The sequence below is a fragment of the Sorex fumeus genome, unplaced genomic scaffold (assembly GCF_029834395.1).
Source record: "Sorex fumeus unplaced genomic scaffold, SorFum_2.1 ptg000293c, whole genome shotgun sequence".
NCBI lineage: Eukaryota > Metazoa > Chordata > Mammalia > Eulipotyphla > Soricidae > Sorex > Sorex fumeus.
The window spans coordinates 277,958-294,721 of NW_026606350.1; the positions used below are offsets into that span (position 1 = coordinate 277,958).

The window sequence follows — 16,764 nt, forward strand, 5'->3', positions numbered from 1 at the left end:
AAAACAAAGAGTAAGTAAATAATGAAAATGGACTTGATCAGGGCTGGAGAGAGAGTACAGGGGTCAAAGCGCTTGCCTTAAATGTGACAGACTTGGCCTAATCCTTGGTATGACATATGGGCCCTGAGATCTGACACAAGGGGTCACCTCTAACAGAGCCAGGAATAAGCCATGAGCCCCATCAGGTATGACCCCAAAAGAAAAATAAAGTATAAATTGTACTTTTAGTAATACTTTTTATATCTCCCCAAAGAAACAGAGATTTAAATAAATATAAAAATATTCCTTGTTCGGCTTAATGGCTCTAGGGTGAGATACAAAAATATTCACACATATACCAATAAGAAAACATTTTTGGATCATTTTAATGCATTATTCATAACAAGTAATACAAAATGTATTATCTAGGACTTGGTTTGAAGGCAGGCTTAAGTTGCAGTAGGACAATCCAAAATAATGGGGGTGAGAAGGTGTAATGGTGGTGGAATTGGTGCTGGAATAATGAATGTATTAAATTCTTGTGAACAATTTCCAACATTCTTGTGGCTCATATATTGGTGTTCTTGGTGGTGAAAAATAAGTACTGGTCAAGGGGAATGTGTTTGATCATTGAATGACTGAGACTTAAACCTGAAAGCTTTGTAACTTTTCCCACAGTGATTCACTAAATAAAAAAAAAAAGAAAAGAAAAGAAAGAATAACTAGGAATGGAGCTGGAGTGATATCACAGCAGATAGGGCATTACCCTTGCATGTGGCCAACCCGGGTTCAATTCCCAGCAATCCACATGGTCCCTTGAGCACCGCCAGGTGTAATTCCTGAGTGCAAATCCAGGAGTAACCCCTGTGCATTGCCGGGTGTGACCCAAAAAGGAAGAAAAAAGAACGAGAAAAACTTGGAAGAGCTCATATGATTAACTAGTTGGTATGTGCTCATGAAGAGACAAACCAATAAAATGAAAGAAAAAAAACAAGAAAGTTAAGCATATATGAATTAGTATACAAATGTGGTACAGTTAATGTTTCAATTTGTGAGGGTAAAATAACAAACAGTGCTACAAAAAATAGTCATTTGAAAAGACAAATTGAATCTGTATCTTTAAAAAATCCATAAAAATAAATCTAAAACAATCAGGGATTTAAATTTATGGCACTAAAGCCATACAAATGAGAAAAAAAATCAGACCAGTGGGTGAGTAGAAACACTTATAACTGATTCCAAATCCAGAAACATGAATGAATGATACAATTTCCCATGAAAAATAATCAAACGACGGTGTGGGAGGGAGGTGGAGTTCGTTCCGAGTCTACCGGAAATGACTTCAGACTACTGAGCCAAGAATATCAACTCCAGAGCACCACTGGCTATGGCCAATAAAATAAAAGCAAAACCAGAAAACAAAAACCACATATGGTCCCCGGAGCCTACCAGGAGTAATCATGGAGTACAGAGCCAGGAGTAAACCCTGAGCACAGCTGGGAGTGCCCAGACTCAAAGAAAAATAGAGAAATAAAATCAAAGGAAAGACTACAAAAGGTACAACACGAAGGAAGTTTGAGGGTAATGGAACTGATATTCAATCTAATTCAGGTGATGATTACAAAATTATATGCACTAAAATTTATAGGGGCCAGGAAGGTGGCTCAGCATTACAGTACATGTGAGACCCTGTTATCAATACTCAACACAAACTTTTAAAAAATGAACTCCCTAAAATGTGTTGTATCCTGTAATAAATACCTACTGGTGCTTGGAGGGTTACTCCTAGGCTTTTTCTATGTTCAGGGCTCAATCTAGGCACTCAGGGGAACATCTGTAGTGCTGGGGATTAAAAAAGGGTCAGCCACATTCAAGACAAGCATATTAACCCTAAAACTTTCTGCAAAATTAAAAAGACTAAGAGATTTTTATAATTTACATGACAGATCAAGGACCAGAAAGCAATTTCTCCTACAATAATAGATTATCAGCAAGCTGGGGAGATGACTCAAAGGGCTGATACAACTGCATTGCATGCTGGAGATCCAGGTTTGATCACCAGCACCACATGGTCCCCTGAGCACCAGTGAGAACGAACCCAAGTAATGTACTGGGAGTAGCCCCTAAGCACCACTGGATATGGCCCAGAAACAAAAAGAGGGCTTTTTGAGACGGGGTGAAAATGAATAAAACAGAAAGGTTTGATAATAGCTCTGTATCAGAGTTAATTTCCTGATGGCATATTTTTTTTGAAAAACAAACAGAAGGATTTTGGTACTGGGCTGGATAGCAGTACAAAGGCACTTGCCTTGTGACTGAGGTTCAATCCCCAGCATCCCATATGCTACCCCAAGCACCACCACGAGTAATTCCTGAGTGCACAGCCAGGAGTAATTCCTGAGCATCGCCAGGGATGGTCCAAACACACAAATCATGTCTTGCAAAGGACTCTCTGATAATTTAGTAAAATCAGAAACCGTCAAACAGGTATAAATAGTAATAACAATTAGTTACAATAGTAATATTCAGGGACTTGGCTAAGGGGATACAGTGGCATTCCTTACATTTTATAATTTTTCTGTATTAGTTTTGAAATAAAAGCATAAAATACATGAACATGGAATATAAGAGGTATTTCAAGATAAAAATCAAAGAAACAGTAGAGGAACCGGTTAAAAAGGCCTTTCTAGGTCTCAAATTGAAAACTCCTCATCAAAAAAGAATGATGGCACAGTTCTAGCACACATCAAATTGGAGAAGGAAACCCAGAGAAGTTCAGTGACAACTGCTAGCTGTGTTCAAGAAATCATATTGCTCGAGCGGGCCCAGTAACGTCTCCATCGGAGACTTTGTTGTTACTGTGTTTGGCATATCGAATACGTCACAGGGAGCTTGCCAGGCTCTGCCGTGCGGGCGAGATACTCTCGGTAGCTTGCCGGGCTCTCCAAGAGGTGCTGATGAATCGAACTCGGGTCAGCCATGTTGGCTGCGTGCAAGGTAAACGCCCTACCACTGTGCTATCGCTCCAGTGCCCAAATTTGAGCCACTATTGTAGTTAAAAATAGTATGCAAGGGAAGGACCTTAATCTATGTATTCTGTCCAGCCTAATATATCACATTTTAAACATCAATAAATACATGATAAAACCGGCAAAGCCTGGCAAGTTACCAGGGACATATTCGATATGCCAAACACAGTAACAAATGTCCCAATGGAGACGTTCCTGGGCTGACTCGAGCAAATCGATGACAAGGGGAGGACAGTGACCGTGACAGCGACAGTGACAGTGTCATGATAAAATGATATAACAAAACTAATATGCATAGTCTATCAAGGAGCCTTGTAAAATCACTATGAAAATGAGGAACACACCACTAGAAAAAAATAGGCAAAGTACATAACATACTAAAGGGAATTTCATAGACCTGTTGATCTATGAAAAAGATGTTTAATGTCACTGATGGTGAACTTAAAAGCAAAGTAAAAGAGTAAGCAAGTACATAGAAAAACTTAAAAAAAATGGGATCTAGGGGCCTGAGCAATACCGCAGCGTGTGGGGCGTTTGCCTTGCACGCGGCCGACCCGGGTTCAATCCCCAACATCCCAGATGGTCCCCAGGGCACCACCAGGACTAATACCTGAGTGCAAAGCCAGGAGTAACCCCTGAGCATTGCTGGGTGTGACCCCAAAATAGCCCATTATATCTAAGCTGTAACCACTGAAACTTTGTAATGTTCTTGCCAAGTTGACAGGCGGGGCAATGGTGTGGGGGTTTGGGGGTTGTGCTGGGGAGGGAATAAGAGAACACCAGTAGTAGGATAAGTTTTGAAATACATGTCTAAAACTCAACTGCAAATGACTTTGGAAAACATAAGTCTTTAATAAAATAAATTTAAGAAAGTCAATGGCAAATATATTTTTAAATAACAAATCTCTGCTGATTAGAATAAAGAAAAAAGGGACATTCTATTGAGGCAAAATCTGGAAGACCTTTATGGTGAGCAATCTGACAATAATATAAATACATCTTAAAGTAATATTTAAAAGTTAGCAAAGAGGGACTGGAGAGAGAGGACAGCAGCCAGGCTGCTTACCTTGCACAAAACCAATCCATCTTTGATCACCTCATATGGTCCCTTGAGCTCTTCAGAAAGGATACTTAAACAGAGACTGGTGCAGCCTCAAAACTAAAAAAAAAAATTTAAATCAGTAAAGAGAAAACTGGCAACATTAATCCAATAATTGCACAAAGAAGAGCTGCATACTAAAACGTATATTATGGTTTAATTTACAACAGCAAACTACTGGAAACATTGTCAACAATTAAAAGACAATTCTACCATTGTGTTTTCCTGCTTCCCTAACCACTGTACTCTCTGGTCCTCCTTCCTATATTGTTTTCAATACCATTTTTTTCACAAGTTGTAATTACTAATGTAATTCTCTGATAATAAAAAACAAAACTCTGTAGTGAATTTGCCAATGTTTGTTTGTTGTCCTTAGCTTTCAGTCTCCAAATAAAACACTTTTCCGAAATTTCAAAGACAGTTCCATAACCATCCAAAGTCCCTCACAGTAACTCCACATAGTCAACCACTCTGTTCGAACCAAACCCTAGACAAATGATCTAAATCAAAAATATTTTTCAACGGCATTATTAACAATGGCAAAAGGTCTTTATTAAGAGCACGGTGGAGCAAGAACTAGAATACACATACTAGCTGACCATCACTCAAAAGAAACAAGATAGAAACATCTAGATCAATGGATCCATGGACCAGTCTGCAGGCAGGTGATATGCAAGGATGAAGCCCTAGATGAGAGACTAGACCCGGAACAGATACCATGACGAAATGACATAATCCTGGGCTGTACCTACTGTGAATTTCCCCAACACCCAAAAGCTAGGAGGAAGACACCTCTACTCCTGCCAGAGCTCTCAGCCTGAGTGGGGTGCCCAAAACCTATACCCATGGTTCACTTCTCACAAACACTGCCAAGTTTCTTTCCCATGGGCCTCTAACCTCTATGGTACGCATCCCCTGACCAGAACCTACTGTCCCCTAAGCTGTCCAGCCAGAGGAGATCTGGTCGGCTCAGTAACCTGACACCTATCTGGAAACAAAGAAAGCAAACTGCTACCTAAATATTTTGCTTTTTCTCCTAAATCCTGCAAACTTTGCCCTAAGTGAAAAGTGTCACACAGGCAGAGAAGGGCTGTTATCCTTAGTTTGTAGGGGGTCAAAAAGTAACTTTGTAGGGGAACTGTAGCTTTCTAGGAGTCTTTTAATCGGCTCTACCGCAGGACCAGGTTTAAAAAGTCTCAATGAAAGATCAAGGAAACAGCCATACAGAAAATAGAAGAGTGATTCCTAAGCAGAGTCAGGAAGGATTCCCCGCAGTGCAAAAAAAGAAGTAGAAAAGGAAAAGAAGCAGAGCAGAAGCCTCAAGAGGAGTTGCTGGGTTTTCCACACTGGGAGAGCTCTAGATCTATGTCCTGGGTAAAACTAAAGCAAAAACTTGAATTGAGCTCTCCCTCTGGAGAAATGCCAGTCAGTCTACAATATGTAAGGAAACAAATTTTATCATCGTGGAAGAAAATGATACCTATAATCCATGAAGCAGAAAATGAAAGCGGACTTACTGGTAGAAGACACAGATAACATCCCCTTTAGTCAGTTCACAAAGAAGTCTTCCTACAAGAGAAAAATCACACTTCAGTTCAAACATTGACCTAGCATGCACTATGGACCAGATCTAGGCCTAGCCTTGAGGTTACCAAAAAAGAGGATCTGAACTCACCATCTGATAGAATGCAGTACACCAGAAGTATAGAAAAAGTTTTAAGTTTGAACATGGAAAGGTCAAGAAAACCAGTAATGTGGAGCAATAGCACAGTGGTAGGGTGTTTGCCTTGCACGCAGCCAACATGGCCGACCCGAGTTCATTTCCTCCGCCCCTCTCGTAGAGCCCGGCAAGCTACCGAGAGAATCTCGCCTGCACAGCAGAGCCTGGCAAGCTACCCGTGATGTATTCGATATGCCAAACACAGTAACAACAAGTCTCACATGGAGACGTTACTGGGCCCACTCGAGCAAATCAGTGAACAACGGTAGGACCGTGACCGTGACCATGGGGAATATTGTCTGTCATGGAGGCAGGGGGAGGGTAGGAAAGGTGGGGTATACCAGGGATATTGGTGGTTGGTAATGTGCAGTGGTGAAGGGATGGGTGTTTGATCATTGTGTGATTGTAACCCAAACATGAAAGCTTGTAACTATCTCATGATGATTCAATAAAATAAAAATACAAAAACAACAACAACAAAAGAAAACCAGTAATGGAGCAAAATAATCTTTCCTCAAACCCCCAATTTCTTTTTTTAGGTTTTAAAATGTTTTGTTTCAATTATGTTGCGAGATCCAGCTATGCGAAAGGATCACTCCTAGAGGTACTCAGGGGACCATAAATGGCAAGTGGTAAAGTGGTATGCAACTAAGGTCAGCAAGTTTCAAGGCTGTACCCTAATATTCTTGCTGGCCTTCACAAGCAAAACTTTGTAGACAAAGGAGTTAGTTTCCAACACGACAAATATTTCTTAAAATACATTATCAGCATGTAAAGGAGAGTATAGCAGATGCTAGCCTTACCCCAACATTGATCCTCAGTAACCAATATGACTCCCCCAAGCCCAGAGTGATCTCTGAATGTAGAACTAGTCGTAACTCCTGAGCACAGCGGGTGTGGCCCCAAAACCAAAATTTGTGTGTATAGATATGATTGTATCTGCATACATATGTGTGTATACATATGTGTGTACACATACATATATATGTATGTGTTTATATACAAATAAATAAAGTTGACCTGAGCATACTAGAGCAATTAGAGCGTTTGTATTGTATGCAGCTTGCTCAGGTTCAATTTCCTGCACCACAGATGGTTCCCCAAGCCCCACTAGAAAGAAGCCCTGAGCATAGAACCAGCAGTAAGCCTGAGCAGCACTGTGCCCAAAATACAAAAAAAAAATTGTTCAAGTCATCTGCTCATTATCTACCATAGCTACCTTCAAAATCAAATGTCTGCAAGGGGCCTTACAAACAGAACCCAGGGACCATTCCGTGGATATTGGGTCAAACAACTCACTGGAAGGGCCCAAGGATGTGGTGCTGCACTGACACTGCAGATTGGGGAACCTCCAGTGCCACCTGGCAGTGCTCTGGAGCCACCAAGGCTACACCTGTTGAAGCAGTGAGCAGTGCTTTTAGTGCTGTGGGACATCAGACCTAGTTTAATAATCTACGCTCCTAACCCACTATCTCCTTGCCCCCCCAAATCAATTTGAATATGCAAATACTAAACCTACCTCACACAGACTAAGGATTATAATAAAACTTTTAGGCATTTTACCAAAGCAAATCCTCATGCAAACATGTCCAACCTCTATAAACGCGTTTATTAGTACGACTCATGACATTGTTCAAAGCAGCCAGGAATGTGTCCCAGACAAAGCAAGGAGAGGAGGGGGAAACTGAAGAGGAACAGGGGGAAGGAGAAGAGAGGAGTAAGGGGTAGGGGAGGAGAAAGGAAAGAGGGGGAAGAGGTGGAACAGAGAAGGGCAAAGGGGGGAAGGGGAAAGGGAAGAGGAAAGTAAGGAAAAAGAAAAGAGGGAGGGCATAGGGAAGAGAAAAGGGGGAGAGGTGGGAGGGGTGGAGGAAGGCAAAAAAGGGGAAGGTGGAGGAATAAGGGGAGAGGGAAGAAGTGGGGGGAAGAGAGGCATGGGAAAGGCAAGTGGGAGAGAGAAAATCGGGGAAGGGAAGGGGAAGAGGAGGAGGGGAGAGAGGGGGAAGAGAGGGAAAGAGGATGATGGGGAGAAGGGGAAGGGAAAAAGGAACAAGGGAGAGGATTATTAGAGGATGAGAAGGGTAAGAGGAGGACAGGGACTTGAGCGATAGCACAGGTAGTGCAAACTCCTTGCACGTGGCCAACCCGGTTTGATTCCCAGGAACTTATATGGCCCCAGGAGTAATTCCTGAGTGCAGAAGCCAGGAGTGACACATGTGCAAGGCCGAGTGTGACCGAAAAATTAAAAAAAATTAAAAAATTAAAAATAAAGAAAACTGTACAACGTTAAAAAAAGAGGAGGAAAGGGGACGGGGAGAGCAGGGGGAGTGGAAAGAAGACGCGGAGAGCACGGGGAGGGGGAGAGGAGAGCAAGGAGAGGCGGAGAGGAGGACAGGGGAATGGGAAGTGGACATGAAGGGGAGGGGAGAAAAGAGGAGAGGGGGATGAGAAAGGAAAGGGGGAGTGGGAAGACAAAGAGGGAATGGGGGGTGTGAAAAGGAGGGAAAAAATGAAAACCTGGAAAAAGAACAGAAATAAGGGTGCCGGAGAAATAGTACCGTGGGTATGGCGCTTGCCGTGACCGTGGCCAAAATCATGGGTCCCATCTCTGGCATACCATATATTCCCCAGACACCGTGCATTGAGCCAGGAGAAACCCAGGAGAACTGCCCGGTGTGGCCCCCAAGATAAGAAGCAGAAATACATGCCGGCAGGACTGGAGCGCTCGTGTAGCGGGTAGGGCAATCGTCTTGCATGAGGCTGACCCAGGTTCGATCCCTGGCACCATCCCTGGACCATCCCATTGGTTCTGTGGGCACCGCCAGAAGGAACTGCTGAATGCAGAGCCCGGAGTGACGCCTGACCATCGCTGGGTGTCACCTAAACGAGGAGGGGGTGGGGGGGGGCGGCGCGAGAGCCAGGGAGAAGAGAGCCGGAAGGCTGAAACCCTCCCTGGAAAGCCCAGCGGCGGGGAACCCGAGGCGCACCACGGCAGAACTCACCCAAGAAGATCCAGGCGCTGCTGTCCTTGTACTCGGAGTGCCAGGACACCTTCTCCGCCACCCCAGCTGGACCCCTCGCTCCTTGACCTCGTTGATTAACTTCACTTTCGTCAACGGGCTGCGGAAGTTGCCGCAGAGTAAAGAAACGGCCAGGCGACGGAGAGCGCCCAACTAGGGCTCCCCTGGAAGAGTCTCGGCGCTGTCCGGACTTCGCAACCCCCGCCTCCTCGGACGCTTCTCCCCCAGCCCCTTCCCTCAGCTCCTCCCGCCCCGCATCCCAATCCTCCAGCCCCGAACTCCCACACTCCACGGAGGACAGCCGGAGCTTACTTCATCTTCCACCGGTTCCCGCTGCAAGATGCCGATGTAACGACCCCCGGAAAAAGCCGTTTAACGGTCGCCTGGCTTCAGCGCGCAATCCCATTGGACTGGAGCTCCCCCGGAAGAGATCGTTCAAACCGGAAGAGATTAGGCACGTCGGGCCTTAACGCGGGCAACGCATGCGCACTAGAACCGGGACGTGTCTCACGTGGACAGTTTTGATTTTTTCCCCCTCCGTTTCGCCCTCCCATTCCCTTTTTCTCTTGCCCCTCCCCGTTTCCTTTCTCATTCTCCTCTCCCCTCTTCTCCCTCTGCTCTTAATGTCCACGTGGCTTTACCTGGTCTTCCTCTCTGCCTCTCCTTGCTCTGCTCTCCCCCTCCTCTTACCCTCCTCTCCCCCTCGCCCCCTGCCTGATCGCACCATCCCCGTCCTCCTCTTTTTTTAAATGTTGTACAGTTTCCTTTATTTTTAATTTTTAAATTTTTTACTTTTTGGGTCACATCCAGCGTTGCACAGCGGTTACTCCTGGCTTATGCACTCAGGAATTACTCCTGGGGCCATATAGGCAGATCTCATTTCTATTGTTTTTGGGACATTTGTGGTCTCTCTTACTTTTTTTTCTTTTAGCTCTCTGAATTTTCAATTCTTTTCAATTGATCTGAGAGTTTTTCCTTATTCTAGTCCCATTTGATTTTAATTACTACAGATTTGTAGTAGACTTTGAAGTTGGAATGTGATGCTTCCCATGTTTTTCCCCTAGGGTTGCTTTGACTACTTGGGGGTTGTTTTCCAAATGAATTTCATGGATGTTTAACTGATATGTTTTGGGATTGCATTAAATTTTATAGTGCTTCGGAGAGTATTTCCATTTTGACAGTATTTGTCGTCCTGATTTATAAGCAAGGAATGTGTTTCTTAACCCTGGCATCCTTCATTTAAATAATGTTTCATAGCTTTCCTTGTATTGGGATTTCTCCTCTTTTGTTAAGCTACTGGGCACTTGGATTATTTTTTCAATTTCTCCCTCTTTTATTTCATTATTTATTTATACAAAAGTCATGGGTTTTTTGACTGCCACTTTACAAGCACATCTTCAGAATTTCCTCTCAAGTACTTGTCCGTGTTTATATACCTGGCTGTTAGTGGTTGAATCTCTAAGGCTGTCATCTTTCCTTGGTGTGGCAGGGATCTGATCTATTTCCCCATTTTGAGTTTTGCACGTTGAGAGTGAGTCTTTCGATTCACTTTTGTGCCATCCCCACTGCCTGTGAGCTCTGACAGAACCAGCTGGTGTTACCCTTTCCTCCCTGTCAAAGCTATCTTTGTCTACAACTGTACCTCATGGTTTGTCACTAATAAAATTTTTTTAAAGCTATCTTCACCAGATTGGTTGTTTCTGACTAGATGTTTACAGTTAAGGGCCACACTCTTTTAATTGCTCTGGGTTTTGTCCTGTTCAGTGTCAGGAGATGGACACTTGCATGTTCTTGCATGTTCTCTTTCCTTAGAACACTTACTGTGTATTCAGAATTTGTTCTGTAGGTCCCTTAACAGATGTCCTTAAACTTTGTTCTGGGTCTCTGAAGAATCATGGAGTTTTAATGAACACTACAGAACAGCTGTAGAATACTTTGTGGAGGATCATAGTGCCTACAGGGGAGAATTGAGCTGCACGGTTAATAGGGATTCTCTATAATGGTGTCGTTTGAAAGGAAAGTGCATCCCTTAAGCCCCTTACCCTATTTTGCTCACCCTCCACTCCATGTTCTCTGGGGAGCGGCCGTCTGTTTTTGGTCCATGTTCAATTTGTTAAGGTTTGAAAAACTAAAGACCAGAATGGTAGTCTGGAAATTCCCAAGAGATTGTTTTCCAGAAACTTGTAAAAATATACTGAGAATAAATGGGACGTCTGCTCCACAAAATGCTCTGGCGGTGTGCCTATGGTGTTTACTAATCTCTGGCACTGGGAAGCACTGCAGCATATTTCAGGAGATATCTTAGGAAATCATGATGATAAGTATTAAAACAAGGCTTCTTTGGAGCAAATGTTAAGTGGATAGTGTGTGAGCCTTGCACATGGCGGACCTGTGTTGAACACAGGTGAACTGTCAGGCTGTATGGTTACCTGGTGCATGGAGCTGGTAGGCAAATTAGACTATCAACGGATGGTCAAAAGACACAGACTAACGTCTGGTGGTCATTATACAACTTTATTCATGGTAAGCAGTGATTATATAGGGGCAGAAGGAAATTAGTACATGTGCGGGGGGCCCCTCCAGACCAATCCTCCGGCCCGCGGATGTGGCCCTATGGTCCGTAGGTGCAAGGAGGGACCGACCGAATGAACAGAAGACACGAGACAGAGTGCAGTGTAGAAACAGAGAAGAAAAGGGAAAGACTTTATTGAGTGCTACAGGCTGTTATATAGGATCCGGAGCGGCCCAGTCACAAGCAAAAGCAATATAATCATACATGGTAAGGTCAGCAACAAGAACTTTACATAGCATTCAAGGTAAACATCTGTACATTAAAGGGTCTTATGGCAGCAGCTGCAACCTGGGGATATCTATAGATGAGTCCAGTTTTGCGCAAGTATCTGCCTGCCTGTTCATGGTCACCGGACAAACATCCATCAGGGTCAGACGGTCCTGGGAGGCCTCTTAAGAAGGAAGCTCTCAGGGTCTGTGTGGGCACCGCAAAGGGGGCTCAGTAATTGAAACTCTCACAGAGCAGTCTTGTCTCTGGTCATTTTTTCCCCTGGAAAATTCTTTTTTCTGGAGGTTCTGGGTGTTGAAGTTCCCTTTAAGATCTTGCAAATGCTATTTGATGTTCTCCCAGAATGGGAACAAGGCGCTACTGGGGTTGTGTTTGGGAGTTCCCCGAGCTGGCCCCCCATCCTTCAGGTGACCCTGATGTCTCAGGCATGCTTGGGTGTCCGCAGGATTATTGGCGGCTGGTTGTCCTCTTTTGAGTTCTATTTATGAGTCTGTTTCAAGGGTTCATAAAGTAGAGTACTCTAAGTAGATGAGCTTCCATGTGGCAGAGGTGGATCATAGGCCTGAGTACCTGGGCTTCTAGAAGTACAGGAAGGAGAGCACAGGTAGCCCATACTGACTCTGAGAAATCCTTGGAATTTCAATCACAAGGACAAGTATACCTGAATATTCAGTAAGTTAATTTGCAGGAGAGGCTTAATACCAAGGCAATGAGGTCCTGCCAATGGCATGGTGAAGGTTTTGCAGGGTTTGGGCAGTCCCTAAGCAGGCCCCCATCCCTCCGATATATATATATTGTGTAAAGTCATTGGATTTTTTTCCTTTGTGAATCCTTTTCATGTTCAGTGAAATTTGATTTCACGTTGAATCTTTATGTGCATTCCATGCTCAGAGGCTTTATCTCCTTTGTCAGATCTCTTCATGTTCAGTGAAGTTTAATTTCACAGAAACTCTTGTCCTATATTCTTTTATTTTTTCTTTCTGGGTCATACCCGGCAATGCACAGGGGTTACTCTTGGCTCTGTACTCAGGAATCGCCCCTGGCGGTGCTCAGGGGACCATATTGGGATACTAGTAATCAAACCTGGGTCAGCTGCGTACAAGGCAAACGCCCTACCCGCTGTAGTATTGCTGCAGCCTTGAAGGTCAGATTTCCAGTAAAAAGTTTTCATCCATTCTTTACATTTATAAGGTTTATTTCCTGCTTGAGATTTACAGTGACTCGGGACAACTTTTTTGCAAATGAATTTTTTCCTTCAACAGATTTCTCTCCCGCATGAATTCTTCGTGTGTGAACATATTTGATTGAGAATGTCCTCCTACATTCTTTACAATCCATAGGATTTCTCACCTGTTTGAATTCTGTATTGCTGAATTTGATATCATTTTAGTGAGTTAGATTTCCTGCATTGCTTCATAGGGTTTGTAACCTGTATGGATTCCATATTGTTGATTTGGATACAATTTTAGTGAGACTGGGGATCAATATAGAACTTCGTTCAGAATGGCCTCATGAGGGCAGACAGAGCATTATATGTGCGAGACAAGTTGATATGGTTCCAGAGATCGACAATGGGCCTTCCTCAAAGGATGCCATCCTACAGCTTTCTGAGTCATCTCCCAGGAATAGATCTCATTTAGCATTTGTTGTTTGTTATTTTCTTAATAGAGTTGATTACCGATAAACTTATTATTTATTTGATTTGCATTTTCCTGATATAGGAAATTGTCATTTGAATCTTCCTTGCCTGGGATATACAATTTTTTCTATGTATGTGTCTGTCAGATTCTAGAAAGGAACCAACTCTAAAGAATTGGAGTAAGTTTCATCTGGAAAGGCTTGATGTGTTTGGTAAGACCCAACAGATAATTGAGGTAGTCACTTATACGTATTGAGGTAAGTAATGTAAACGTAAATACTGTTAAGGTTGGGACCATATTAAAGCAGTGTAAGATGTTTCCTTGCCTTGCATGTGGCCACCAGGTTAGATCCCTGTCACTTCAATATTCTTGGTAACAGATACCTTGCTGATAAATACCAAGCTCCTTGCGCTTTTGACCTGCATTTTCCCGATAGGTTCCTTACCTAGGATATACATGTCTGTAAGATTCTAGCTATTAAAATACTCAGAAGACAAGGAGTTGGCTTCATCTGGAGAGGCTTGATTTGATTCGGTAAGACCCACCAGGTTTTTGACTCTTATACTTAATATTTCTAGGGCTAGAACGATTGTGCAGCAGGTAAGATGCTTACCTTGTATGTGGTCAGACTGGTTTGATCCCTGCCTTCCGTATAGTTGCCTGAGTGCAGAGCCAAGAGTAAGCCCAGAGCATTGTGGGGTGCTAGGCCGGGGTAGGATTGCTCCAAGTCCAAAAGAGAAAATGCTGTAACTTGGATGTGATTGGATGGAGTTCTGGCAAGTCGAGAGACACAGAAAGAACAAAGGGTTCATTAGGCAATCTCACCAATGTGAGGTGTAAGGCAACAAAGTACCACACAAGAACAGTAGAAAGAAGACCAGGAGGGTTGTTCCATGTTTGGAAGCCTGCCTTGAGGGCTGGGGGATTCCAACGTCTCCCTTTTTGGTTTTTGATTTTAATTGAATTAGATATGATTTTTGTGAGAGGATTTTCCTACCTCCTCCTTGAACATTCATGGGGTTTGTTCCTGATTGTGGACGTAGATGTGACTTTAGTGAGAATGGATTCTCACCTGTCCGACTTCGATATTGGTGAGTTAGATATGATTTCAGTGGGAAATATTTGCTACATGCTATACACCCCTCAGATTTCTTACCGTATGAATGTGATATTGTTGAGTTCTACATGACTGTTGTTAGAAAGTTCTACTACCTGCATTACATTTATAAGGTTTTCCATCAGAGTGACTTCCATATTGTTGAATTAGATATGATTCTAGTGGGAAAGATTTCCGACATACATTACATCCCTAGGATTTCATACTGTATGAATTTGATATTGCTGAACTCTGCATGAAAGTTTTGCTACCTGCTTTATATTTGAAAGATTTGTCTTCAGAGTGACTTCGATGATGTTGAATTTGATTTGTTTCATAGGAAAAATTTCCTACATACTTTACATCCCCTCTGATTTCGATAGCACAACAGTTCGAGCGTTTGCCTTGCACGCAGCAAAAATGGCCAACTTGAGTTCGATTGCTCAACCCCTCTCGGAGAGCCCGGCAAGGTACCTAGAATATCTCGCCCTCACAGCAAAGCATGGCAAGCTACCCGTGACGTATTCGATATGCCAAACACAGTAAACAATCTCACAATGTTACTGGGCCTGCTCGAACAAATAGTCGAACAACGGGAAGACAGTGACAGTGATGAAATTTATATTATTGAATTCTACATGACTTTCGAGGGAGAGTTTTACTACCTGCTTTACATTGATAAGGTTTTTCATCAGAGTGACTTCCATATTGTTGAATTAGATATGATACTAGTGGGAGAGATTTCCTAAAAGCTTTACACCATTAGGATTTCATACTATATGAATTTGATATTACTGAATTCTGCATGACTTGCTTGTGAACGTTTTGCTACCTGCTTTACATTTGAAATGTTTATCTTCAGAGTGACTTCAATATGGTTGAGTTAAATGTTTTTTTCAGTGGGAAAGATTTCCTATATGTTTGCTTGCCTTGCATGTAGCCAATTGGTTTCATCCCTGGCATCCCAGTACTCTGTCTCAGCATTTGATGTTTCATATTTTGCTGAGAGATGCCAAGAGATAAGTGTTTGGTATTTTGGTAATACCCTTGTGGCAGATACCAATTGATAAGCTTCTTGCAGTTTTCACTTGCATTACCCTGATTTTCACTTGCCTGGAATATACTATTTACCTGATATATATATGTGTCAGATTCTAGCAAGAAAACAACTCGGAAGTCAAGAAGTTAGCTTCTTCTGGAGAGGCTTCATAGGATTGGTTAGACCCACTAGAATTTTGAGGTTACTAACTTATACTTAAGTACTTCTAGGGCTGGGGCAATTGTGCATCAGGTAAGATGCTTCCCTTCTATGTGGTCGACCAGGTTTGATCCCTGGCATCCGTATAGTTGCCTGAGTGCAGAGCCAAGAGTAAGCCCTGAGCAGATTGTGTGCTGGACCGGGGTGGAATTGATCCAAATCCAGAAGAGAAAATGTTGTAAATTGCATGGGATTGGATGGGCTTCTGATAAGTGAAGAGAATCAGAAAGAACAAAGGGCTCATCGGTCAGTCTCACCTATGTGAGGTGTAAGGAAACAAAGTACCACCCTAGGACAGTGGAAAGAAGACCAGGAGGATTATTCCATGGTTGCAAGACTACCTCAAGGACTGGGGGATTCCCAGTGTCTCCCTCTTTGGGTATTTTAACGGAATTACATATTCCTTTGTAAGAACATTTTCCTACCTCCTCCGTGAGGATTAATGGGGACTGTTACCTGTATGAATTTAATATTGTTGACTTAGATGTCACTTTAAGTGAGAAAGGTTTCTCACCTGTTCGATTTTGATATTCTTGAGTTAGATATGATTTCAGTGGGAAAGATTTACTACATGCTTTAAACCCCTCGGATTTATTATTCTATGAATTTGATATTTATGAATTCTACAGGAATTTCATGAGCAAGTTTTCCTACCTGCTTTACATTTATAAGGTGACTCCCATATTGTTGAACTCCGTATGATTCTAGTGGAAAAGATTTCCGACATGCTTTACACCCCTAGGATTTCTTACTATATTTGATATGCATTTGATATTGCCGAATTCTACATGACTTTTATACCAAAGTCTTAGTACCTGCTTTACATTTATAAGGTTATTCGTTGGAGTGACTTCGATATTGTTGACTTCTATACGATTTCAGTGGGAAAGATTTCCCACATGCTTGCTTGCCTTGCATGCAGCCAATCTGTTTGATCCCTGGCATCGCAGTATTCTGTCCCAGCATTTGATGTTTGGTATTTTGCTGACAGGTACCCAGTGATAAGTGTTTGGTATTTTGTTAATACCTTACTGGCGTATACCAAGGGATAAGACTCTTGTGGTTTTAACTTGCATTTTCCTAATATTTTTTTGCCTGGGACATACAATTTTCCCGATATTTTTTT

At 42.8% G+C, this 16,764-nt stretch overlaps 1 pseudogene; it reads right to left on the bottom strand.

Moving 5' to 3' along the window:
- Positions 1-14,538, bottom strand: part of LOC130018851 (RNA-binding motif protein, X-linked 2-like) — a 61,467-nt pseudogene extending 46,929 nt beyond the window's left edge.
- Between the last annotated feature and the right edge of the window lie 2,226 nt (positions 14,539-16,764).